The following is a 27,543-nucleotide window of genomic DNA, read 5'->3' on the forward strand; positions in this document are numbered from 1 at the left end:
TGCTACATACTAACTTTGTGCCAAATTTCATGAAAATCGGCCGAACGGTCCAGGCGCTATGCGCGTCACAGACATCCTACAAACATCCAGACATCCAGACATCCTCCGGACAGAGAGACTTTCAGCTTTATTATTAGTAAGTAGTGGCACCCGCACGGCTTCGCCCGTAATAGAAAAATTAAAGGTCTTTTGGTTCGCTTGTATATTTACAAATAATGTATGGTGAATTTTCTCGCCAATTGGCTTGTACCGACGTTACGGTTCCACGCTATGATAATTTCGTATCTCGCCAATTGGCTTGTGCCCATGTTTTGGTTCCACGTTATGATGATTTCGTAATTTATGATAGTTTTTTTCTTAAAATTTGAATAAAAAAAGAACCACATCGAATTTTCGAAAAATCGCTTCGAGGTGCACACCCCCATGCTACATACTAACTTTGTGCCAAATTTCATGAAAATCGGCCGAACGGTTTAAGCGCTATGCGCGTCACAGACATCCTACGGACATCCTACAGACATCCTACAGACATCCTACAGACATCCTCCGGACAGAGAGACTTACTGCTTTATTATTAGTAAAGAAGAAGATTAAGCTAACGGCACCAGTAGCAGACAAGGGTCCAGTAACAGACTGTCGTAAGTTTGGGTTTAAATAATAAGTATTTTAAGCGGGTAAAACCGATGTCGCTGCTACCCTTGAATACGGTGCAACCCTCTAGTGTTATCTGGGATAATTTTGCGAGCCGGTTGGTATTTACATAGGCTGTGGTGGAAAGTTATGAACAGCCACCACGAGGTCTGCCGGTGTTTCATGTTCATTTGAATTTAAAAAAGACTTTAGTTCTAAAAATAAAGAACTTTTTCACATTTTGAAGAGAAAAGTAGCATTTTGTCCATTACTCATCCTTTCCTCATCCTCTCTGTTCCTGGGTATCATCAGAATTTTCGGTGTCTGATACTGGCGGGGGGGGGGGGGGGTAGGTCCTTTTTTCGAATTAAATCAAATAAAAAAAGAAAATAACGGAACTACTTTGATATACTCCCCCCCCCCCCCAAAATCGGAAATTTGGCGACTTTTTTTTCTCACTCATAGTACAAAATACAAGAAAATACTAAATTTGGCAACAGCAAAAACCTAAAAGCTGAAAAACCCTTAATTGGCAACACAAAAATAAGAAACAGCAACCCTAAAAAGTCCGTAGGGAGTGTCAGATTTGGCGCGTAATTTTTGGGGGGGTATATCAAAGTTATACCAAAATAACTAGTTCAGAGGATCCAGAAGCAGCCAAACGTTAGATGAGATGCAGTCGTATGAGAGAAAAATAGTTTAAAAAGTCTAAATACACTAAAAGGCTCAAAAAATTAAGTTAGCCTGAGAGCGATATCTTAAGCATGTTTGTCACCGGTGCCGTTAGCTTATATTTTTCATCCTTTGATTTCCTTTTGATGTATTTTAAGATTTAACAACTTTTTTAAGGCACAATAAGAATTTTTTTAATGCTTTCTGTTCTTTATTTATTTATTTATTTTTTTGAAACATATACAGTAAAGTAAACTAAAACGGATCAATTACAAGAAAGTAGGTTAAAATGGATCAAAAATGTTATTTCCTAACTTCAGGGGCACATTTTATAATTAGCCATCTTCTTTGTGCAACTTTTATATATAATCGGATCCCGACTTACGCGAGGGATGCGTTCCAAGACCCCTCGCGTAAGTCGGAATTTCGCGTTTTGGAACAACGCATGTTTAGAAATTTTTTATAAGCATACCCAATTATTTCAGACGTTTGTAAACACCCCTCATATTGTTTCAAACCATTTTTAAACCATATATTACCGTATCTTTTATAAAAAACTGATTTTTTACTGTATTTTAGAAAAATCGTTACTATTTAACATGATTACTGTTATAAAGCACAAAATCTATGATCAATAAGATACATGTACTTAAACAGTAGGGTACTTACATTAAGTACATTACTGCATTATAATAGCACTGAATAGTAGATATCGTAATTTGAATTATAATTTTTAAAATTATGAAGATAATGGTTTATGCAGTGTGGGAACACCCCTATTTCTGGTCTCGCTTCTATTTTCATGATGTTTGTATTTTGCTCAGACACTACTCTGCGAGCTTTACCGTTTAGATTAAAGTGCTCGTTTGGGAGCCATTCTGTTTTATCAACGTTCATATGTAGAAGGAAAAAAAACTTAAGAATCAAAGCGGGTATTTGTATAAACAAAAGCAGAGCGTTGTTTAGACTAATACAGTGTGTGAACTTCCGCTTTTAGTGATGCTAAATTAATGAAAGTCCATTCACGGAAACCAATATTTAGTGTCAACGAAGCCCATTCTAACGCTCCGCCGCTCCTTTCCAAAAAATTTCATGCTGCAAGCGAGCAATTTGCGTCAGCAATAAAAAATTCATTACTCATGGAAAAACTCGCGTTATAGCCATTTCGCGCAAGTCGGATCGCGTTGTAGCCATTTCGCGCAAGTCGGATAGCGTTGTAGCGGGATCCGACTGTACATGCATAGGTGTTGGTCCATTCGGTCCGTAAAATATTTCAGCAAAGCACCTTTTAAATCATAATCGGAAACATACGACGCACTACATATATGATTTTTCATAACAAATTGGACATCTAACTTGCAATGGGTGTGCTGACTGCAACAGGTCATTGCATCATAAAGTCATATGGCGGTGGTCTATACTTCCGAATGTATTCTAAACAAAAAACACATTAGCAGTTTTAGAGGATATCATATACGCTTTCAACAAGCCGCTTTTACGAGGTACTATTTATTTGCACACAGAATAACACTTTGCCATTTGCTGTTATAAGAATTGCGATTTTTTTTTCATGCAATGATATATGTCGTTTGTACGTGCCATTTGCTTGAAATGTGAGTTCAAGTTACATACGTTGGCGCGTTCAAAATGTTTGCCATGTGTGATCAATCGCTTGTGATGCACACTGTAGCAATACATTATATAAGAATATTGATTACTCGAAATAAATCTGAAAATCAATCTCGAAATAAATCTGTTTTTTTAACTTGAAAATAACCTTCATGTACTATATCAGGATAATCCGAGTAACATGGATAGTAAGCAAAGCACTAAAGGTCAAGATTCACGGTCGCCACTCGCCACGTGGCGACCTAGTTTGAAAAAGTGGCGACAAAAAAAAACGTCCTCAGTCACCATCCCCCCCCCCCCCCTGTTGTTCCTAGAAAAAAAAATCTTGGGATGAACAGGAATTATGCACACAAACTCGAGGGTGGAAGAAAATAAATTGCTTTGGAAGCATACGCCTGAAGATAAAACGCATCAAAAAAGGTCGTTTTTTGACCAGAACGGCAATAGAATTACGTGTGAAATATAGACGCCATATTTGGTCACTTACAAGATGGACGTAGGCAAAGAACTTAAGTGCTTAGGTTTGCAAAAACAAAGCAGAATTTGATGTTTATTCAAATGCAAACTATTAAAAATTACGAACAATGTGCTGTAAAGCATTTTATTTATCTTTATATTTTTTATTACTTAAAAGTGTTCTTAAGAAATGACAAATTTTGTATTTAAAATTTCATCTTATCCTTATTGCATTGGACGCTAATGTGCTAAAAGCTATAACAGTTCAATTAAATTGATCTTTAATGAGTATTTTTATTTTATAATTATTTTTATGCTACAAATTCAAAAACCTAAATCTTAATTTTTAGCGCAGTCGCCATATTTGGTCACTTCCAAGATGAAAGTAGACAAGATTCTTTAAATGGATGGTTTCCAAAAATAGAATTGGATGTCTATTGCAAAACAATGCAAACTAGTTAACATTCCGCAAAATGTGCCGTATTTTTTCCCCTGGATAATTAATTATTTTCTTGAAAAATGCAAAAATTTTTTCTTCAAATTGTATCTTCAGAATATTATTTTATCCTTATTGCTTCGACGCTAATGTTCTGAAAACGGACTCTTTCATCTAAATTATTGTTTTTTGAGGGTTTTTCATCATTAAAATTACTTTCATATCTTAAATTTTTTGCGTAATCACCATGTTTGGTCATTTGCAAGATGGAAACAGACAAGACTAATTACTTGCCCAAGTTTCTAAAAACAGAATTGGATGCCTATCTCAGTGCAAAATACTGAAAATAACATAAAAGAGCCAGATTTTTTTTTAATGAGTTATTTTCTGGAAAAGTGAAATTTTATCAGCAAAATTGTATTTTTTGTAAATTTCATTTGAAATGCAGTTTCCTGCCGGCTTTTCATTGATTTATTCAGGCCCGGATCTATAAACTTTGGGCCCCCTTGCAACAAAATACGTAGGGCGCCTCCCTAGAGGCCAGCAGTGTATATTTGTAACGTTAAGTCTTAGTGCAAGTATGTTTCCACTTTTCTTCAATTTCTTGAGCCGTTGGGCCCCTTAAGGACGTGGGCCCTCTCGCATTGCTGGGTCTGCGAATATGCAGATCCAGGCCTGGATCTATTTATCTATTTATTTTGGAAAAAAAACCCCTCAAAATGCATGTTTATAGATTTTGAAATGTAATTCTGTAAAGTTCTATTTATTTGTTTTTTCATGTAAGTAGTGAAAACACTTCTCTCATTTTGTACTTGAAAACTCGCGACAGTGGCGGCCACAAAGTTTTTTGATTCTAGTGGCCACTGGCCACTTAGAAATTTTCTAAATCTTGACCTTAGCACATTCTTAAATAAGCAGACTTATATTTTAGAGCTGCAGAAAACAATGCTTTGTAACAATTACATATGGTTACGTTTATCGCAAATACTGTATCATTCACAGTTCAATGAAAAATTATCATACAAGTTTTGTGCTACAGTATGATTAAAGTGAAGAACCAACGTAAGTAAAGCACAAATTTTGAAGAAAATACAGATTATAGTTTTTTTAAGGTTACAATGGAGCCTCTTCATCAGTGCAAAAAGTAACAAATCAAAACAGTGACCAGAAGTCCAACAATGCTGAGAGATGAAAGAACGAGCAAGTTATTTATGAACTTTCTCATAAAAAACTTGCTCGTTCTTCCATTGCTGAGCATTGTTGGACTTCTGGTCACTGTTTTGATTTTTCATCTGCAAAGATTATTTGTAAATGTTCTTCGGTTTATGACCTCGATTTCTGGGAAGCTTACTATATTTGGAAAAATTCTCATTCTCTTGTCAATGATTTTCCAGCACTCCATTTTTTTCATGATATTTGGAAGCAATTTCTGTAATTGCCTTTTCTGTTTCTTCGTTGTCTCTCACTATTTTTGTCTCCTGGCTTCTGATTGGTTGTCTCTCCCCCTTCCTCTGAGCCTGGGGTTGACATGCTGTTCGCTGATTGGTTATTTGCTGTCTTGTGTTCTGAATTCCTATTGGTTGGCTTTCTTTGGTATAAATAACGGTGTCCACTTGGTTATTGTCAGTTCTCTCGCGACTTTCGGTTGTGTTGGTGAGCTCTTTGCACTGATGAAGAGGCTCCATTGTAGCCTTGAAATAGCTATATGCTGTATTTTCTTCAAAACTTGTGCTTTATTTACGTTGGGTTTTCACTTTAACCATTCCCAGTTCAGCTGCAGTTTTGTCGGACTGACGCTCCAAGAGTGCGCCATATTGTTTGTTAGACTATTTTAATAGTACGCCCAAACTTGTTTTTATGCGGTGGATGTGAACCGCATAAAAAGTCTCACATAGAAAATAGCCCAAAAACTTACAAAATTGTAGTATTTAAACGAAATCAAAATAAACCAAGTGTTGATAATTTTTTCTGAGTACTCGGACAAAATTTCCCGAATAAGGAAATTTTTGGGAGGTCAGTGACTTCCCATCAGGGTGCCTATGTCGTCATTTGAAGATATTACCTCGCACTCGTTTTAAAAATAATTACTACAATTAAATCCCAATATGATTGAAATTTTAATATACCGCACAAAAAAAAAAAGAAAAGAAAAATTAATTTGAATTTTGACATCTTGAATTCAAATTATGTTTTTCGCAATCGCGAGTGTGTGTATTTAGGCGTGTGTGTTTGTATTAAGGTATGTTTGTATGTGGGGGTATGTGTATGTGTGTAGGCATGTGTGTTTGTGTGTGTGTGTGTGGGTAGTTGTGTGTATGTGTTGTTTGTATGGAGGGTATGTGTATGTGGGTAGTATTGTGTATGTGTGTGTGTGTATGTATGTGTTTGAGTGTGTGTTTGTGTGTGTGTATGTGTGTCTGCAGTTGTTTATGTATGCGCGTGTGTGTAGGATATGGATGCAACCTGGAGACGGCTTTCGCTATAGGAGCAGCATCGTGAGGAGCCGGTCGACGGTGATGCTGCAGAGGGTGCTGGCGGGAAAATAAAATTATAGCACATCAAAACAGTCAAGTAAGAACAATAAGCAATCGTGATTGCTCAAAAAAAAAAATCGCATAAAAAAAAGACCGCATAAAAACAGGTTTGGGTGTACGTACAATAAAAATTAAAATATGTAATTATTGTGCAACCTTTACAGGAATTTTACATTCGATCAAATCAAAAAGCGAATATTTGACACATTTAAAGTTTCATTCTCGCTATCATTTTTAAAAATTATTATTGAAGTACATTTAAGTTTATAATCCTATAAACTTGATCGAGCTAAACCGGCGATCCGGCTAAACAGAGTCGGAATAAGCGATGTTCTATTGCATTTAAAAGTTTCTCTAACATCTGCTATGTTAGAGGTCGCTATTTTTTTCAGCTAGTTGAAGTCAGCGAGTCGTTTGGCGGAAAAATCTATATAAATAAAAGAAAGAATATATGTATACACATATATATATATATATATATGTGTGTGTGTGTGTGTGTCTTATACAAATCCACAGTTTTCGTCGGATCTCGACTAAATTTGGCAGGAAGGTATTTGGGCACCCGAGAAGGAACGTAGGTAGGTTTTCAAATGCCAAAAAAGAACCGAACAGTTCGAATTTTAATTTAAAAACATGAAAATGGCATTAAATGGCTCTTTCTACCCGAAATAATTATCCAATCAGTTCAACTCTAACGCCATTCAAAAGCCCGCGAAATATAGCCATAGAGTTCATTCACTTCATTCGAGTTTCCAAAAAAGAAAAAAGACTGTAAAATCACCGGAAAAAAATTAAAAAGCATCATTAAGCCTAATGGAACATTAATTTTACATTGGAAATTTATCGTTTGCGCGATCTCATTTTAAATTAGCGTGAAAACAACTCAGAAGGTCGTCACTTTTTTTTTCTCTCGAATGTAGCTAAATAAAATTTTGTTTTTGTTTTGAGGTAAAAATATCCTTTTTGATTATAATTTGGCGATTTATCTTCTTTCTTTTTTTAAAAAGGATTTTAGTTGCATTTATGGAGGATTGCCTTTAATTTATTCGGGAATTTTTGATTTGCCGTTTTCTTTCTTTTAGAATGATTATTTTTACGGGAAACATTGCAGTATTTTCTTTCTCTTATTGAAGCTTGATTGCTGAGCATGCGTCGCTTGACATTTCTTTTATTTTCGAGGACCGTGCAAAGCCGGGCTACAAGTAATAAATTAAATATATTGATGTCCTCAAAAGAAGGCACCCATGCCTCAAAGTGTTAACAGTAGTTTTTTTTCTCCAGCTTTTAAATGATGCAGATGCAATGGACAAGATTAGAAATTTCATTACATTTCCCTATTGTTGAAAGAATTTTACAAGCTTAGAATAAATAAACGCTATTTTAATAAAACTTTGATTATATTTTCGTTCAAAGGATGGATTGAAATTTGTCCGAAATCTTGTTGAAATCGGTCAAAATTGTGGAATTATACTACGTAACATTTGTAAAATTAGATATAGCTATGCGAGTGTGGAAACTAGTGTTTTGTTTCAAATAAAATATGTGCATAAAATAAAAAAATGTATATTTGGAATACGCAAAAGTTTTTTAACATTTTATCAAATTATAATCTAAATGTTTCGAGCAATTCTTAGAACAACTAAGACTTTGATTTTCCTTCATTGAGAATGTTTCAATAATGTGTTAAATAGCTACGTTTTTAAAATGAAGGTAATTTTTTTAGTGCTTTTTATAACATTTTTATCAATAAATTTAAAAACTAGCGCTATCACTTTTAATTAGTCATTACCTTTTTAGCTGATGGTCCCCCCTCCTCCCCTCTCTCTGCGAAGTTCTTGCTACGTGCTTGCCCAAGCTATAAACGTGACAGTGTGAAAACATTGCAAGTGCTAACTGAAACGTTTGTCGAATACATTAAAAATAGCTCTAACACTAAAGAATTTTTAATTTGGACAAGCAATACATTATCGAAAGTGAACAATGTGAAAACATTTGAAGTTGAACTTTAGTTAAATTTCATTTTATTCAGGATACCTTCCGAACCCGATTGCTGTTTCACATCCTGCCCCCCCTTCCCCCCCAGATTAAGAAACTAGAATACAGTAAAACGTGTAAAGTTGACCACCCTTGTAAGTTTAATACATAAACAAACCCCTTGTAGGTTGACCACCTGTCTAAGTTGACATCTCTGTGTGGTCAACTTACACAAGTTTCACTGCATTAGACGACAGACATGTATTTAGTTTAGTGTCGCCATCTACCCAGTTTCTGGAGAAAGAAAAATCAATTTTGTCAAATAATTCGGAGCATTCTCTTAAAATTTCAAAAATTTGTAAAGAAGAAATCTTTGTGAGTTAGTGTAACATAAATCTCAAACTACTTTAATGATTTTCATTGTAATGCATTTTAGAGATACATAAATACTAGATTTAGACAAAAGAAAAAAAACCCTAACCAAAAAATTTACAAATGCGTTATTTAATCCAAAATAGAATTTGCATTTAGAAATATACCACATTGTGTATTTTATGCCAAACATAGATACTGCAGCACTTTGACATATTTTCTAGATGATATGTTTATTTTTTGTCGCGGAAATGCATAAGGTGAATTTACGTAGCGTTTTGAAAGGGACAAATTTGTTTTCCGGTAGCCTGTTCCTTTGTTCCCACATAATTCTCCCGTTTTCTTAAAAGGCTCAACGGAAAACTAGAAATGTTTCAACCGAAAGTCCTCGGGAATTATTATTTAAGCATTTTTACAACAATAAACTAGTATTTTGTGGCCATCACGAAACTTTCTTCTATATTTTTCTATTTTTTTTTCTGATCCCTCCCCATGCTTGAGGAGGAAGCAATATTTCCAACAAAAACAAAATTACACATGCAAAAACTTGACGACCATCTCAATGTCTGAATTATTACAAAAGCAAAGCAAAGAACGAAAATTGAAAGTTATTTTTAAAGCCTTACTTGAATTAATTACAAATATTTTATTTGTTAACAAACGCAAGATGGCATTTATTCCAAATTTCATCCAGAAGGTAGCATTACTTCTTGAGATACGGAACTCACAATAAAAAAAAAGAACGTTCGATTGCGCCACCCCCTTTTCAGCTATTGACACCAAAATAGAGTCAGCACTTATACCCTCTAGGGGCTACTTGTCGATAAATTTTTCTTTGATTCCGTTCATTATTTCTTGAGGTACAGCAGTCAAAATTGACGACAAAAAACGTTCTATAGCTCAACCCTCGTTTGAGTTATTGACACCAAAATTGAATCAGCACCTGTTCCTGTTAATGGCAACATATGGACCAAATTTTGTTTGATTCCACCAGAGACTTCCTGAGGAATAGCAAGCACGCGTAACTCAAAAAACGTCCCATTGCTCCACCCCCTTGGAGGAATTCGCGCCAAAAAACCAATGAGCACAAGTTAACATAGGGAACCATATGTGTACCAAATTTCGTTCGATTTCATGCGGTAGTTTTTGCTGTAGAGCGGCCACAAAAAACTGGTCACACACAGACGGGACACACACACACATACACACAGACAGACAGACATTTTCCAAAAATAGTCGAAATGGACTCATGGACTCAAAACACCTCAAAACGTTCGAATCCGACGAAATTCGAAAATTTGCACGAATCCAATACTTTCTTCTATATATTAGATATAGAAGAAAGTAAAAATATAAACCTTCGTTTAACTATTGGTTATATGCTGCCAATAAGGCACCATTAGAAAGGAAATATTTGTTTGTAAATAATTGATGGACTAGGGAAAAAGCAGGGGTGCCTACCCCCCTCTTTGAACAAGGGCGCATCCCCGCCTAAAATTGTGAAGATCGTCCCAAAAGCAAGAGCCCTCCCCTAAAAAAGAAAAAAATATCTCTCAAACCCCCGCCCCCACCTAGGGGGGGGGCATGACCCCCGTTTGAGTTATTGACACCAAAATTGAATCAGCACCTGATCCTTTAGGGGGGGGGATGCGCCCTTGTTCAAAGTAGGGGGGCATGACCCCCCTAGGTGCCCCCCCTAGTAGTCACCCCTGGAAAAAGCTGAGTTGCAAATCGTAGTTTGTTTAGGAGTGTGAATTGAGGCAGTGAGAAGCAAAGGAATGTAAGTGCCAAAATTAAAAATTTGGAGATAACCAGTACACATGGAAGGTGAACCTCTCCTCTAGTCTTGGGGCAGGAGATGGTACTAGTAGCCCTGGTAGGTGCTGCTGTACAGCATGATTTAGAAGAAAAAAAATCAATGGAAGCCTACCTAGGACGTTATATTTAAACGCGTTTTACTCGAAACTTGAAAATGTCCACTTACATCCCTTTGCTTCTCACTGCCTCAATAGCAAAAGTAAAATTTCACGAACTCTTAACGAGATTTTCCTTCTTATTTAAAACTAGTGGTACCCGCACGGCTTTGCCCGTAGTTGAAAATGAAAAGGTCACTTGGTTCGCCTGTATATTTACAAATAATGGATGATGAATTTCTCGCCAATTTGCTATGTTCATATGATCGCCAATGTTACGGTTCCACGTTATGATAATTTTGCTCGGTAAAATTTTTTTAAAATTGGAATAGAAAAAGAACAAAATCGAAATTTCGAAAAATTGCTTCGAGGTGCACATCCCCGTGCTACAAACTAACTTTGTGCCAAATTTCACGAAAATCGGACGAACGGTCTAGGTGCGCGTCACAGAGATCCAGACAGAGATCAGCCTTTCAGCTTTGTTATTAGTAACTAGTGATACCCGCACGGCTTTGCCCGTAATAGAAAAATCAAAAGGTCTTTTGGTTCGTCTGTATATTTACAAATAATGTATGGTGAATTCTCTCGCCAGTTGGCTTGTACCCATCTTACGGGTCCACGTTATGATCATTTCGTATCTCGCCAATCGGCTTGTGCTCATGTTACGGTTCCACTTTATGATAATTTCGTAATTTACTCGTCCATCTTATGATAGTTTTGTTCTTAAAATTGGAATAGAAAAAGAACCACATCGAATTTTCGAAAAATCGCTTCGAGGTGCACACCCCTATGCTACAAACTAAATTTGTGCCAAATTTCATGAAAATCGGCCGAACGGTTTAGGCGCTATGCGCGTCACAGACATCCTACAGACATCCAGACATCCTCCGGACAGAGAGACTTTCAGCTTTATTATTAGTAATAATAAAGATAAAGAAGATAAAGATTACTACAAGGACAATTGTTTTCTTCGTCCCGATTTGCGTGCAAGTACTAGTATTGCCGCGCAGCACAAGACGACTGACAATCGCATTGCAGCCATCGGTAGAGCGCTGAGCTTCGGAACCATCGGACCCCGGATCAAATCACGGCCATGACGCTTCAGGCACATTCGCAACACAATTTAATCTTTACTAACAATAAAGCTGAAAGTCTCTCTGTCTGGATGTCTGGATCTCTGGGACGCGCATAGCGCCTAGACCCTTCGGCCGATTTTCATAAAATTTGGCACAAAGTTAGTTTGTAGCATGGGAGTGTGCACCTCTAAGCGATTTCTCGAAAATTCGATGTGGATCTTTTTCTATTAAAATTTTAAGAACAAAATTATCATAAGATGGACGAGTAAATTACGAAATTATCATAACGTGGAACCGTAACATGGGTACAAGCCAATTGGCGAGAAAATTCACCATACATTATTTGCAAATATACAGGCGAACCAAAGACCTTTTAATTTTTCTATTACGGGCAAAGCCGTGGGGGTACCACTAATATTTTAATAAAGAAAATAAATTGTAAACAAAGAGATCACAAAACAATACTCGAAATACGATGGTTATGCAAGTGCTTCAATGCATACTCTGTTGATAATCAACAGCTGTACTCAACGCAACCACGGGCAACGAGAAAGAAAAATATCGAGAAGCGCATATGTGCTCTTTTTTATCATTCAAAATCAACTGCGTCGATTTCGTCATATAAAATGGCATATAAAAATTCATTTCCAAAAAAAAGTATACATATGATTTAAATGTTTGTGACACTTGGATAAATGTTGCACCTATCTGAAGGATTTTGCAACGTTAAAAATAATTAAATGTTTAAAGATTTAGGTGTATTTTTTGAGTCAAAACATATCTACGGAATTCGTTACATGAAAACAGTGCAAGCATGAGAAATAACGAATTCATAGCCAATACCTTTAAATTACAAAATTAAAATCCTTACAATCGAAAATAGGGTTGTTTCAAATTTTTCAAAAATAATTGTATTTTTTTGCGTCAGAACGTAGCTACGGAATTCAATACATGAAAACAGTGCAAGCATAAGAAATAACGAATTCATACAATACCTTTAAATTACAAAATTAAAATCCTTACAATCGAAAATAGGGTTGTTTCAAATTTTTCAAAAATAATTGTATTTTTTTGCGTCAGAACGTAGCTACGGAATTCAATACATGAAAACAGTGCAAGCATAAGAAATAACGAATTCATACAATACCTTTAAATTACAAAATTAAAATCCTTACAATCGAAAATAGGGTTGTTTCAAATTTTTCAAAAATAATTGTATTTTTTTGCGTCAGAACGTAGCTACGGAATTCAATACATGAAAACAGTGCAAGCATAAGAAATAACGAATTCATACAATACCTTTAAATTACAAAATTAAAATCCTTACAATCGAAAATAGGGTTGTTTCAAATTTTTCAAAAATAATTGTATTTTTTTGCGTCAGAACGTAGCTACGGAATTCAATACATGAAAACAGTGCAAGCATAAGAAATAACGAATTCATACAATACCTTTAAATTACAAAATTAAAATCCTTACAATCGAAAATAGGGTTGTTTCAAATTTTTCAAAAATAATTGTATTTTTTTGCGTCAGAACGTAGCTACGGAATTCAATACATGAAAACAGTGCAAGCATAAGAAATAACGAATTCATACAATACCTTTAAATTACAAAATTAAAATCCTTACAATCGAAAATAGGGTTGTTTCAAATTTTTCAAAAATAATTGTATTTTTTTGCGTCAGAACGTAGCTACGGAATTCAATACATGAAAACAGTGCAAGCATAAGAAATAACGAATTCATACAATACCTTTAAATTACAAAATTAAAATCCTTACAATCGAAAATAGGGTTGTTTCAAATTTTTCAAAAATAATTGTATTTTTTTGCGTCAGAACGTAGCTACGGAATTCAATACATGAAAACAGTGCAAGCATAAGAAATAACGAATTCATACAATACCTTTAAATTACAAAATTAAAATCCTTACAATCGAAAATAGGGTTGTTTCAAATTTTTCAAAAATAATTGTATTTTTTTGCGTCAGAACGTAGCTACGGAATTCAATACATGAAAACAGTGCAAGCATAAGAAATAACGAATTCATACAATACCTTTAAATTACAAAATTAAAATCCTTACAATCGAAAATAGGGTTGTTTCAAATTTTTCAAAAATAATTGTATTTTTTTGCGTCAGAACGTAGCTACGGAATTCAATACATGAAAACAGTGCAAGCATAAGAAATAACGAATTCATACAATACCTTTAAATTACAAAATTAAAATCCTTACAATCGAAAATAGGGTTGTTTCAAATTTTTCAAAAATAATTGTATTTTTTTGCGTCAGAACGTAGCTACGGAATTCAATACATGAAAACAGTGCAAGCATAAGAAATAACGAATTCATACAATACCTTTAAATTACAAAATTAAAATCCTTACAATCGAAAATAGGGTTGTTTCAAATTTTTCAAAAATAATTGTATTTTTTTGCGTCAGAACGTAGCTACGGAATTCAATACATGAAAACAGTGCAAGCATAAGAAATAACGAATTCATACAATACCTTTAAATTACAAAATTAAAATCCTTACAATCGAAAATAGGGTTGTTTCAAATTTTTCAAAAATAATTGTATTTTTTTGCGTCAGAACGTAGCTACGGAATTCAATACATGAAAACAGTGCAAGCATAAGAAATAACGAATTCATACAATACCTTTAAATTACAAAATTAAAATCCTTACAATCGAAAATAGGGTTGTTTCAAATTTTTCAAAAATAATTGTATTTTTTTGCGTCAGAACGTAGCTACGGAATTCAATACATGAAAACAGTGCAAGCATAAGAAATAACGAATTCATACAATACCTTTAAATTACAAAATTAAAATCCTTACAATCGAAAATAGGGTTGTTTCAAATTTTTCAAAAATAATTGTATTTTTTTGCGTCAGAACGTAGCTACGGAATTCAATACATGAAAACAGTGCAAGCATAAGAAATAACGAATTCATACAATACCTTTAAATTACAAAATTAAAATCCTTACAATCGAAAATAGGGTTGTTTCAAATTTTTCAAAAATAATTGTATTTTTTTGCGTCAGAACGTAGCTACGGAATTCAATACATGAAAACAGTGCAAGCATAAGAAATAACGAATTCATACAATACCTTTAAATTACAAAATTAAAATCCTTACAATCGAAAATAGGGTTGTTTCAAATTTTTCAAAAATAATTGTATTTTTTTGCGTCAGAACGTAGCTACGGAATTCAATACATGAAAACAGTGCAAGCATAAGAAATAACGAATTCATACAATACCTTTAAATTACAAAATTAAAATCCTTACAATCGAAAATAGGGTTGTTTCAAATTTTTCAAAAAGAATTGTATTTTTTTGCCTCAGAACGTAGCTACGGAATTCAATACATGAAAACAGTGCAAGCATAAGAAATAACGAATTCATACAATACCTTTAAATTACAAAATTAAAATAATTACAATCGAAAATAGGGTTGTTTCAAATTTTTCAAAAATAATTGTATTTTTTGCGTCAGAACATAGCTACGGAATTCAATACATGAAAACAGTGCAATCATAAGAAATAACGAATTCATACAATACCTTTAAATTACAAAATTAAAATCCATACAATCGAAAATAGGGTTGTTTCAAATTTTTCAAAAATAATTGTATTTTTTGCGTCAGAACATATCTACGGAATTCGTTACATGAAAACAGTGCAAGCATAAGAAATAACGAATTCATAGCCAATACCTTTAAATTACAAAATTAAAATCCTTACAATCGAAAATAGGGTTGTTTCAAAATTTTCCGAAATACAATCAAATCGGGTTGTTTCCCATTTTTCAAAAATAATTTTTTTTTGGAAGAGAATGGTCGGAGGATACATGGAATGAGTTACTTTTTTTCTTTTTTTACTTATTTCCTTTTTTTTTTTTTTTTTGACTTATTTTTTTGATTTTATTTTGATTATTTATTATTAATCCTGAAAGACTAGTTTAGAGGGATGAAAATGTAAATCAAGTGAAACAGATTTGTTTCAACCTAATTTATGATAATAAAAAATATTACAAAGTGACAAAAACAATTAGTGAAGTCCGTATTCATTAATTCATTATCTTAGAAAATACATCGTGTATTTTCCTCTTTCTCTCGTCTTGTTTTAGTGAAACAATAAAGTCTGGCGTAAAAAAAATACAAAAACTAACAAACTGAGATAAAAAGCAAGAGTTTTACATGTGTATAAAACTATATTCATATTCATCAAATACATCCTCCATGGAAATCTTTTTTTCTATCCTTTTCTTATCTAGTTTAGTGTACCCAATTCGATGTACATATTAGTTATGACTGTGTTTAAAATTGCACTGAATAATCGTCTTCATATTTGTTATTTCTTCCAACAATATGAAAATTTTCCCTTTAAACTCAATATTGGGAAAGGCAGTTTAGCCGACAAGCGTTACTTCGCAATATTCTCTTGAAACCGTCTATAAATAACTAGCCTGAAACCGATCCTTTGATGTTCTATCGAATATTTAATCGTCATGAATATTGATAATTAAAAATGTTCGTCGCCCAGTAGAATCTTTTTCCAAAATCTCATTTGGGGAGATAAGTCCACTTAAAAAATGAAAGGCACCTGTTTTAGCAGTTGCAGATTTTATTGTTTTCAACAGATTTGATCTTGATGTAATTTCAGGATTTCAATTATAAGAGCTTGGATTTGATATGGTTATAATATCATATCTGTTGAACATTCGCTTTACTGTCCTAAAATCCCGGTCGCAAAGGACAAACAAATGTCTTCTCAGGGGAAAGTCATCAGCAATCTTGTTAAATTTCTTCAGTGTTATTTCTAGAAAAACTCTCTTGCAGTATTGTTCTTATTTTGACTTGAAAGCATACAGTTTTTTCGCAGTTCCTAAAGTGATGTTTATAAAACCCCTGAGAAATTAGCGAATTTCATTCCGATTCCGTGATTTTGAATCCCCCCCCCCACCTAACCCCCGAAGTGACGAACCTGCCAATACTGAAATTATGCTAGATCAAAGGAGATGTTTGTTTTTACTTCATTTCACCAAAAAAGGTAGTTCTTCTAGAAGTTCGCCATTGCGTCTTACTGTTTCTTCCTTCGAGTTTAGTGCAGAGAGGGCATCTGTTCTGGACTTATGCTCTTTCTGCACTAAACGAAAAATGTGACCCCTAAATAAAGTGCTTTGTTGTACAAGAATTGACTTCCCTGCTACACTAGTCGATGTCTCTACATACAAGTATGGGAAAACCACAGCTAACTCAATTTTGAAAAAAATGTGACCTATGCCCTTTCTGCAAATTATCGATTAAGTTTGACTCTGAGTTACACATATACTGTCTGACCGTCGATTACATGGAGAGGCTAATATCCGGTTTATAGGCGGAAATGGGCGTATCTATTAGTTTATAGGGGTGTTATTTGATTTGCTACAGATGTGCACTTTTGCCTATCTATTATTTAGCCTTAGTTTTGTAAAAATGAAAATTTGCTCACAGCAACATTTTTCAAATCTAAAGTATATTCGATCTATATTCTCACGGCAAAAATTAATTGATTTATTTATTCACAACAAAGTTTTGAGCTTACCATTTTGCTTTCACGTTCCTGAACGAAATGAAAATATTTTCTTTTCTTTTTGTTGTTTCCATGGTAACTAATTTTGTTTTCCCTTATTTTATTTTAGACTAGTGGCACCCGCACGGCTTCGCCCGTAATAGAAAAATTAAAGGTCTTTTGGTTCGCTTGTATATTTACTAATAATGTATGGTGAATTTTCTCGCCAATTGGCTTGTACCGACGTTACAGTTCCACGTTATGATAATTTCGTATCTCGCCAATTGGCTTGTGCCCATGTTACGGTTCCACGTTATGATAATTTCGTAATTTATGATAGTTTTTTTTTCCTTAAAATTGGAATAAAAAAAGAACCACATCGAATTTTCGAAAAATCGCTTCGAGGTGCACACCCCCATGCTACATACTAACTTTGTGCCAAATTTCATGAAAATCGGCCGAACGGTTTAGGCGCTATGCGCGTCACAGACATCCTACAGATATCCTACAGACATCCTACAGACATCCTCCGGACAGAGAGACTTTCTGCTTTATTATTAGTAACTAGTGGCACCCGCACGGCTTCGCCCGTAGAAAAATTGAAGGTCTTTTGGTTTGCCTGTATATTTACAAATAATATATGGTGAATTTTCTCGCCAATTGGCTTGTACCGACGTTACAGTTCCACGTTATGATAATTTCGTATCTCGCCAATTGGCTTGTGCCCATGTTACGGTTCCACGTTATGATAGTTTCGTAATTTATGATAGTTTTTTTCTTAAAATTTGAATAAAAAAAGAACCACATCGAATTTTCGAAAAATCGCTTCGAGGTGCACACCCCCATGCTACAAACTAACTTTGTGCCAAATTTCATGAAAATCGGCCGAACGGTTTAGGCGCTATGCGCGTCACAGACATCCAGACATCCTACAGACATCCAGACATCCTCCGGACAGAGAGACTTTCTGCTTTATTATTAGTAAAGAAAATGCAATAAATGAATAAGGCACTAGTGACATTATAAAACGCGTGCCTCAAAATCCCATCGTTATTTTCCCTTCTACCCTGCTAGATTCATTCAGATGGAATAGTCTTTACTTGGCAGATTGCCAAATTACATACAATCCGCGGTCAAACAGTAATTTTAGCATTTTCGAAAACAAATGAAATTAGTGTCCATATAAAACTATACTGCATCGCGAAAATGCATTCGTTTAAATGCATAGTTTACAAAATTTGAGTATACAAGTGGCAGTGTGATTCAGTGCTATTAACTGCTCAATTTTCATTTCTGCTAACACTAGTTCTCACAGACAGAGCAAAAAATTTCAGGTTTTGAGCGACCTTTATGAAGAGAATGAAGCAATATTGGAATATTTCGGGAACAACTTCCTTAACAAACGCTCTAAGAATCTGAGGGTGAAGACCAGGGTTGCCAGACGTCCCGAATTTCAAGGGACAGTCCCGTATTTTGAAAAATTGTCCCGGGGAACTTCCATACGGGACGGCTAAAGTCCTGTATTCCAGAGGATAACAATAAGAACGAGACATTATTTAAAAAAAAAAAAGGAAAAAAATAAAGTTGTAAAACAAAAAATTAATTTTAATTTTGTCATCTTGAATTCAAATTATGTTTTTCGCAATCACGAGTGTGTGTATGTAGGCGTGTGTGTTTGTGTGTGTGGGGGGGGGGGGGTATGTGTATGTGTGTAGGCATGTGTGTTTGTGTCTGTGTGCAGTCATGAGTGTGTGGGTAGTTGTGTGTATGTGTGTGTGTTTTTGTGTAGGTGTATGTGTGTAGGTGTATGTGTGTAAGCATATGTGTTTGTGTCTGTGTGCAGGCATGAATGTGTGGGCAGTTGTGTGTATTTGTGTGTATGTGTAGGTGTCTGTATGCATGCATGCGTGTGTGTATGTGTTTGTGTATGTATGTAGGGGTATGTGTGTATGGTGGTGTTTGTGTATGTGTGTGTATATGTTTGTGTGTGCGTGTGTGTTGGTGCGTGTATGTATGCGTGTGTGTGTAGGATATGGATGCAACCTGGAGACGGTTTTCGCTAGAGGAGCAGCATCGTGAGGCCGGCCGCCGCGACGGGTGGTGCTGGCAGAGGGTGGCGCCGCGCCGGTGGGAAAAATGACAGCACGCCAAAAACAGTCAAATGAAAGCAATAAGCAATCGTGATTGCTCAAAAATGTGAAATACTGAGCAATAAGAAAATCACGAGGCAGCAAACGCAAAAAAAAAAAATGTTTTCATTTTGATTTGGTTTGTATGTTTTTGTTTTTGCAGCAGACCATTAGGAGCCGCAGGGTGCGCACCTAGGGAGGGGGGGGGGGGGCATGGCGCAGACTGAGCAGTTGAAATTTTTAGGGGGCGTTGTTTTGAGGGGTATTTATCTCATTTTTGGGGTGGGGGACCTTTTTTTTGGGGGGGGGGGGCGCAGACTGAGCAGTTGAAATTTTTAGAAGGCGTTGTTTTGAGGGGTATTTATCTTATTTTTGGGGTAGGGGACCTTTGTTTTTTTTTTTTTGGGGGGGGGGGGGTTCTCGACGATATTTAGAGAGGTGCGCCCTTGCCCTTAGAGGGGGCACCCCTGAGGAGCCGAATGGTTGCTTCTTCTTTGCTCATTGACTATTATTTGAAATATATCTCTGCGCAGGCGTCGTCCTTCGCAATGAAAACGATTTTTTATACTTTGATAGGCGACATTTTCTTAGGTTTAATGCTTTGTAAAGATTGAATTTACAGCGACGTCTCCAAAATACCCCCCCCCCCCCCCCTTTTTTTACCTAGAATCCTGTCCCGTATTTACTGCTCTTAAATCTGGTAACCCTGGTGAAGACGCAACACTTAGACCAAAGAATCGGTTATTGATTCTATAACTTTCATGCTGGGAGAAGTAAGAGGAAAGGTAAATAAATCAACTTTCTTCGAATAGCTCTAAGTCCTTGCCGATAAAGTAATGCGGTGGTTACGCTTTGGCCTTTAACGCCAGAAGGCGCAGATTCGAACCCAGCTCCCGTCTGGTGATTTACAAGTTGCAGAAAATCCGTAATATCCACGTTGCATGATTATGTGGCATGTAAGAGATCCCTCGAGTACTCGTTTGGTTTTGAGTACTATTGGTAAAATTAAACTTCTGGTGCAGTTTCGCATCGAAGGTCACAGGGCTTCCATCTGTTGGGGAATTTGAGCGAGAGAATTCTCCTGGTAATGGCATCCGACGGTAAATGAATGCTGTATCGAGGGATCACTTTAGATTAGCAAAACGTAAAGCCTCTAACTTAGCATTAAAAAAGAAAAAAAGAAAGAAAGAAAAAGCTTAGTATGGGTCTAGGAAACGTAATTTTTGAAAGCAAATATTTTTCAACTTCGAAACCTTTTGTTTTCTTTTTTTTCACTCTTACATGAAAGTATTACCTACTAGAAGAAACCATAAACAATAGCCCGGCTAAGTTCCAATTATTTTACTCACAAATAAAAATAAAATTAAAAAATGCCCTGCTCACGGAAATAAAAAAAAAAAAGAAAAAAACCTTCAATGTTTAAAAATCGAGGCACATTTAATATCAAAGTAGAAATTTTGTTAATTGTGCAAACAATCAGCTATTTTAGTGATTAGTGGGAATATAATATTAAGCTCTCTTAATTAAAGTACGGCTTAGTTAGTAGTTTCAAATGTATGTTAAAAATAGTATTTAGTAAATTTGAGGATATACTGGCAATTTATAATTTTGGTAGAGTGCCTATTATTGATGTATTTCTCCATCTTTTATTTTCACCTCATTAATAATGACATTGATAAGGTCTGTCACGGAGGTGAGGAATTTTCCATTAATGTAGGCCTAATAGATACAGTTTTCAGGGAAAAAATTTTTTCCTTCGTTCCTACAATTTGCAATTGTTAAGCATATGAAAACATGTTCACTTCTTTTTATACATTAATTTACATCCCTGAAATCTAAGTTTACGGAGGTGAGAAGTCAGAATAACCACACTAAGTTTTTAAAACAAAATCTATCTTCTTGTTTTTCGACAAAAATCTCACAACTTCAACTATGGCTAAAAGTAAACAAGGGGGCTCCCTTGTATCATCTATATATATAAAAATGAATGTTTGTCTGTATGTCATCCATGAACTCAAAAACTACCCGGCAGATTTGGCTGAAACTTTCACTGTTTCTTATTTTTGGTACTGGGAATGTTTATAGACCAGTTCGAAAAAAATCTGATCGATAGTTCCTTTTTTATTCCAATTTAAGTCACAATCCATTGGATAAATACGAATAAAATTATCGGCTGCAGAAATTAATTCGCGTGAAAGATCTCATTGATAAGAAGTTAGCTGTTGCCATTTTTCTTCAGTTTGAACAAATAAATTCTTTCTTTATTGTTTTATTTCTTTTCATGCAACGGGGGGATTTAAAACTTTTTCTATTTGATATTTTTAGCGATTGATTGATCTTGCAAACTGCGTGAGTACAAAATTTGAGTATAGTCACGGCTTCACTTGATACCTGGACCGATTATTATGAAAATTGCTATATATATATGTATTTTTCCACGGAGAAGGTGCATAATAGGCTCATTGAAGCCACTCGCCACCAGATGGCACTGCAGAGTAGCAACTTCTGCCCCGTTCAACCAAATGTCATGAAAATCAGTATAATGATGTATTTTTTTGTTGGCGTAGCAACGCGCGTCGGGTACAGCTAGTGGAAAATAAAATTTGATGTCATTACTCCACGTGTTAATGAGGAATGACATTTTGTGTTTGGGTAACAGAGCTGAGAATTTATTGTGTGACACGACTCCTTATCCTACTAAAACAAACTAAAACACAATATTAAAAAATCAAGTATACTTAAACAATTAGTATTTGAGACACTTGGTGAAAGGAATAATAAACAAATAAATAAGTATATAATTTTAGTTAAACGAGTTATTAAGCAACATAAACAGTCACACCACGTGTGTGACATGCCACGGAGGTGAGAATTCACATGCTGTGAACCAAAAATATACTAAAATAAAAATTATTATTAAAACATTTTTGGCAGGTTTAAATAGATATATTTTTGATGAAATTAAAAATCATTGTTGAATGAATTGTTCCTTAAAGTTTTTACTGTACAAGCCGTGTGACAGAAAAGTTACACTTTTTGAACAATTACCCATATCCGCTAAATATAGTGCATCGCAAAGTAACATCAAAATCAGTATAGATTAATACTTTTGAGCTGAAATATAAAGGACGAGTATACAACTTTAAAATGCAAATTTGCCGACAACTAATGACACTTGTTTTGAGAAACAGTTTCTCAATGCACAATTAGTAAATACTACGGATGAGAAGGCGTAGGACAAAAGCTCATATGTTTTGCTGGATGTTTATTGGTATCATAAACTCACTTGTTTCTCATCGTAGAAGGAAAATATTATTTATAACCTCGAAATTCGTGTCTGCTACTTTTGGAAACTTGTGAATTTTTGCTTTGTATACTCATCTTTCTGAAGATAACTATTCAGCTGCCGGAGTCATCAAAAATTTGCAACTGTCACTAGTCAAAGTATATCAAAGTATACAATAAACAAGAGTGGAACATTTCGCCCACGGTAAAAGCTACAAATTATCACTCAATACTCAAAGATGAAGCAGAATCTAAAACAATAACCAACAGGCTTAGTTGCAGCATCCATGTTCACCCTTATTTTTCCGCTCATTAGTCTCGAATAGCCATAACCGAGCTGCAGACAAATAAGTTCACATAAGCGCTGAGTATATCCTCGCAGTGGTAGGTAAAATAATTTTAACAAACCAGTTAGAGGTCTGTGAATTTGGTACGGCTCCTTTGCAAAAAAAAAAAAAAAAAAATTTGAATTTTTGGCGGCATTTTAAATTGAAATTATGTTTTTCGCAATCACGAGTATGTGTGCCTTTGTGTAGGCATGTGCGTGTGTGTGTGTGTCTTTGCGTTGGCGTGTGTGTGTGTGTAGGCGATGGTGTGTGTGTATGTAGGCGTGTCTGTGCATGTATGCGACAGTGTGTAGGCAGGCGTGTGTGTATGTATGCGTGTGCGCTACGGTCTGGCGAAAACAGTCTCTAGGACGCAACCTGGACACTTTGCTCGCTAAAGGAGCAGCACCGTGAGGCCGGTGCTGCTGCACGGGGAGGCGGGGGGAAAATAAAATCATAGGAATTCAAAACAGTCAAATGAGAACAATAAGCAATGTGATTGCTCAAAAAAAAAAAAAAAAAAAAAAGTCGAAACCTATGGTATAAAGCTTTAAAGTAACTATCCATAGGGTAAAGGCACCAGTAACAGACATGCTCAAGACATCGCTCTAAGGTTAACTCAATTCTCTGAGCATTTTAATGCAGTTAGACTTTTAAAACTATTTTTCTCATGCAACTACATTTCATCTAACGTTTGGCTGTTTATGGATCCTCTGGATTAGTTTATTCTTTTTTATTTGCTCAATTTCGAAAAAAGATCAGAACCCCCAGTAACAGACACGGAAAAATCTGATGACATCCAGTAACAGATATGATAAGGAAAGGATGGGTAATGGACAAAATTCTCTTTTTCTCTTCAAAATGTGCAAAAGTTCTTTATCTTTAGTACTAAATCCTTATTTAATGCAAATGAATATGAAACGGCAACTGACCTCGTGGGGGCTTTTCATACCTTCCATCACTGCCTTGTAAATACCAACTGACTCACAAAATTCACTTCATCAGTAAAATTCAGCAACAATAGTTTTACCCGCCTAAAATTCTTATTATTTAAATCCAAACTTACAACTGTCTGTTGCTGGATCCTTGTCTATTACTGATGCCATTACCCTACTCCTACTCGGAGCGAAGGCAGAAAAAGGAACGGTGGAAGGAGGCGGGAGGGGGGGGTGAACAGACATTAACGCTAGTGATGTTCCGGATATCCGTATCCGCGGATATCCGAGGGAAAATAAAGATCTGTATCCGTATCCACTACTTTTTTTGACGGATCTTAAACGGATCTTTTCTATTTTAAAAATTCTTAAATATTTGAATAAAAGACTCTTGAATTCCGTTTAAATTAGGTTTTATTCCCTATTTAAATTACAAGGTATCATTTCAGAAGCCAATTTATACCCCCCGTAACAAAAAGAAACGGGTAATAAGTTTTAAAAGTGTATCTGTGTGTCTATTTGTGGCATCGTAGCTCCTAAACAAATGAACAGATTTTGATAGTTCTTTTTTCGTTCAAAAGGTGACTTGATCGAAAGTGTTCTTAGCTTGGTCTCGTTTTTGCAGAACATGAATTACCGGAAATATTAATAAAAACCGACTTAACGTATTTCAGAATTATGGTAGTAAAAACTTACCCGTACGTTAAAAATATTGGCCCCAAATTCAAAGAACTAAGTTTTCTGCGTTTGATATTTGTTTGGAACTTCCAAGTTATATACAGTAAAAGCTATATCGTATTAAGGAAATTTTAAATGCAATTCAAAACCTTTATACTCGTGATCGGTAGCTATTTCATAGTCGGATAAGGAGAAAAGCTCAATGATTTAAAATTTCTATCCGCTGTCAGTTCAAATTTGTTAACAATGTGTGTTCTGACCCGCAAAATCCATCTCAATATCAGGTCGGCATGTTTTTTTTTTATTTTTTTTTTAATTTTTAGTTTAATATTAGTTTCTGTTATTGATTTGGGATTTCTGTTATCCTTCATTTTGGTTTTTCTCGGCATTCTTCAAAAAAAGTGAGACAAAAGTCTCTATTGACTGTTTGTAAAGGTGCTCCCGGCTCTGTTATTCTGTCGGTCGCAGTAAGTTGGGTGAAATGGGTCAGCGCTGTATTTATGCTGAAATAAAATGCGAAAAATATTTCTAGCCTGTCCAGTAGCAGCTTTGCACTCTTGCACCTGTATCCTACATCTATTGAGCAAGCTAGAAATAATTTATCTCATTCTATTTAAGCATTAATGCAGTGTTGACCCGTTCCTTCCAACTCTCCCTCAATTTTAACGGAGATTTCTTTACAGAGTAAATCATAGTCTTGATTATATTTTCGCCGCAGATGACATTTTTTGAAGAAGCAGTGTTATTATTCTGACGGAAATACCTTCCGTAACAAATTAAACACTTGGATAAATGAATTGGGTAAAAAAAAATTGAGATCCGTATCCGCGGATCTTGACACTAATGATCCAGATCCGTATCCGCGGATCTACTTTTTTGACGATCCGGCACATCACTAATTAACGCACACGTAGTTTGTGAATGTGTGCACTGTTCCGTTGTTTCATCACCTACCTATAGTGCCAGCTCTGGTTAGTTGAGCTGTGACCTTGACTATGTTTATCTGTTTTAGGGGAGCTTAGTGAAAAATAGACGCGTTATTGGCTCGGATTTTAGTTGGAATATTTTTGAAAAACTACTAAGAAAGTTTCTCAACCCAACTTAGCTCCAATTACCCCTCCCTATTTTCCGAAACAGAGGTAAAACATTGTCCGAGTCGGAGCTCAACTTCTCAGAGCCTCACAATACACGCACGCATATTTGCATAAATATATGATTCCCAAACTCAGGACCAAATTCTCGACGTATAACGAGACTCATTAAAGGACCAGTATAAATACTGGAATTGCTTTTGCAAAACCTAAAGATTTTTATGCAGAGCTCCTTTGTTGTAAGAAGATTAAATTTCAGCGTGCATTCCAGGGCTCTCTAAATTATTCAAGAGCACTTCGTTCTCAGAATTTAAACTCGAGATAAATCTTTCACGGGGAAGTACTTTTCTGAAGGAATTCGTTTGATGTTAGCACTCATTTTCTCTGAGGTAAAATAATGCACAGGAGTTGAACTGATCTTATATTCCATATCTTGTAGACGTTTTTTTTAAAACGAAATACAGAGAAAGCATAAAATAATATCTCGGTTTTAAGACTTTGTTTTATAAACTACTAGCATTCCTGTACCCGGCATTGCTCGGATAATGGAATCAGCAGGGGATAACAGTGCTTGGTGCAACTAGTTATGAAAATCCTCTATAATGATTACTTATTACCTATAACTTTTTCTAATTGTGGGAGGGTCCCAGGGCCCCTGGACTCCTTATATGTATATGCTCTTGTCCTTAACCGATCCTTAACTGTCATCAACGATCCTTTTAGAGTATTGATTTTCTTTTCAAACATAGGCCATCCACATTTTGTCGTCATACCTATGTTTGAGCAAGAACTTCTTTCTATACAACATTTTTGTTTTTGTTTTTTCTGGTGCTAAAATTATATTAAGCTTCTTGATGAACTCACTCTGGAGCAAGCTACATAAAACTGGCCGTGTGAAAAACAGTTTTCTCTTAAATTGATCCCTGCTACTTTTAATGTCTGTCCTTCTGACTTATTAACGTTATTGCAAAGCAAACTTTTATAGGAAACTGCACTCTTCTAAATTCAAAAGCATAGTCTGTCTGTGATGATGTTCTTAAAAACTTCGTTTCCAGCTTTACAAAAATGAAAGCAAAAGACAGCAACATTATTATTTGACTTGAGAAAAGCCTCGAAGAATCACATCTTTACTAATAATAAAGCTGAAAGTCTCTCTGTCCGGAGGATGTCTGGATGTCTGTTGGATATCTGTAGGATGTCTGTAGGATGTCTGTGACGCGCATAGCGCCTAAACCGTTCGACCGATTTTCATGAAATTTGGCACAAAGTTAGTATGTAGCATGGGGGTGTGAACCTCGAAGCGATTTTTCGAAAATTCGATGTGGTTCTTTTTCTATTCCAATTTTAAGAACAAAATTATCATAAGATGGACGTGTAAATTACGAAATTATCATAACGTGGAACCGTAACATGGGCACAAGCCAATTGGCGAGATACGAAATTATCATAACGTGGAACCGTAAGATGGGTACAAGCCAACTGGCGAGAGAATTCACCATACATTATTTGTAAATATACAGACGAACCAAAAGACCTTTTGATTTTTCTATTACGGGCAAAGCCGTGCGGGTATCACTAGTGAGAAATAAAAACAATATCAAATTTAAAATTCGCTAGCGACAAAAAGTTGAGATGAAGTAATGGAGGAAAGCCTTCGAAAATAAGGAATTTCAATGATAGGTTTTAATTTCACAGAAATTAAGGGATTTTAATTAATTTCTCCCAAACTAATTGATATTTTCAAAAATCCTTTCTTAGTGGATACTTTCGTAATCATGTGGACATGCCTGCCAAATTTCAAGTCTGAGGTTTCAGCGGTATTGGCTGTGCGTTGATATA

Source organism: Uloborus diversus, chromosome 6 (assembly GCF_026930045.1).
Source record: "Uloborus diversus isolate 005 chromosome 6, Udiv.v.3.1, whole genome shotgun sequence".
NCBI lineage: Eukaryota > Metazoa > Arthropoda > Arachnida > Araneae > Uloboridae > Uloborus > Uloborus diversus.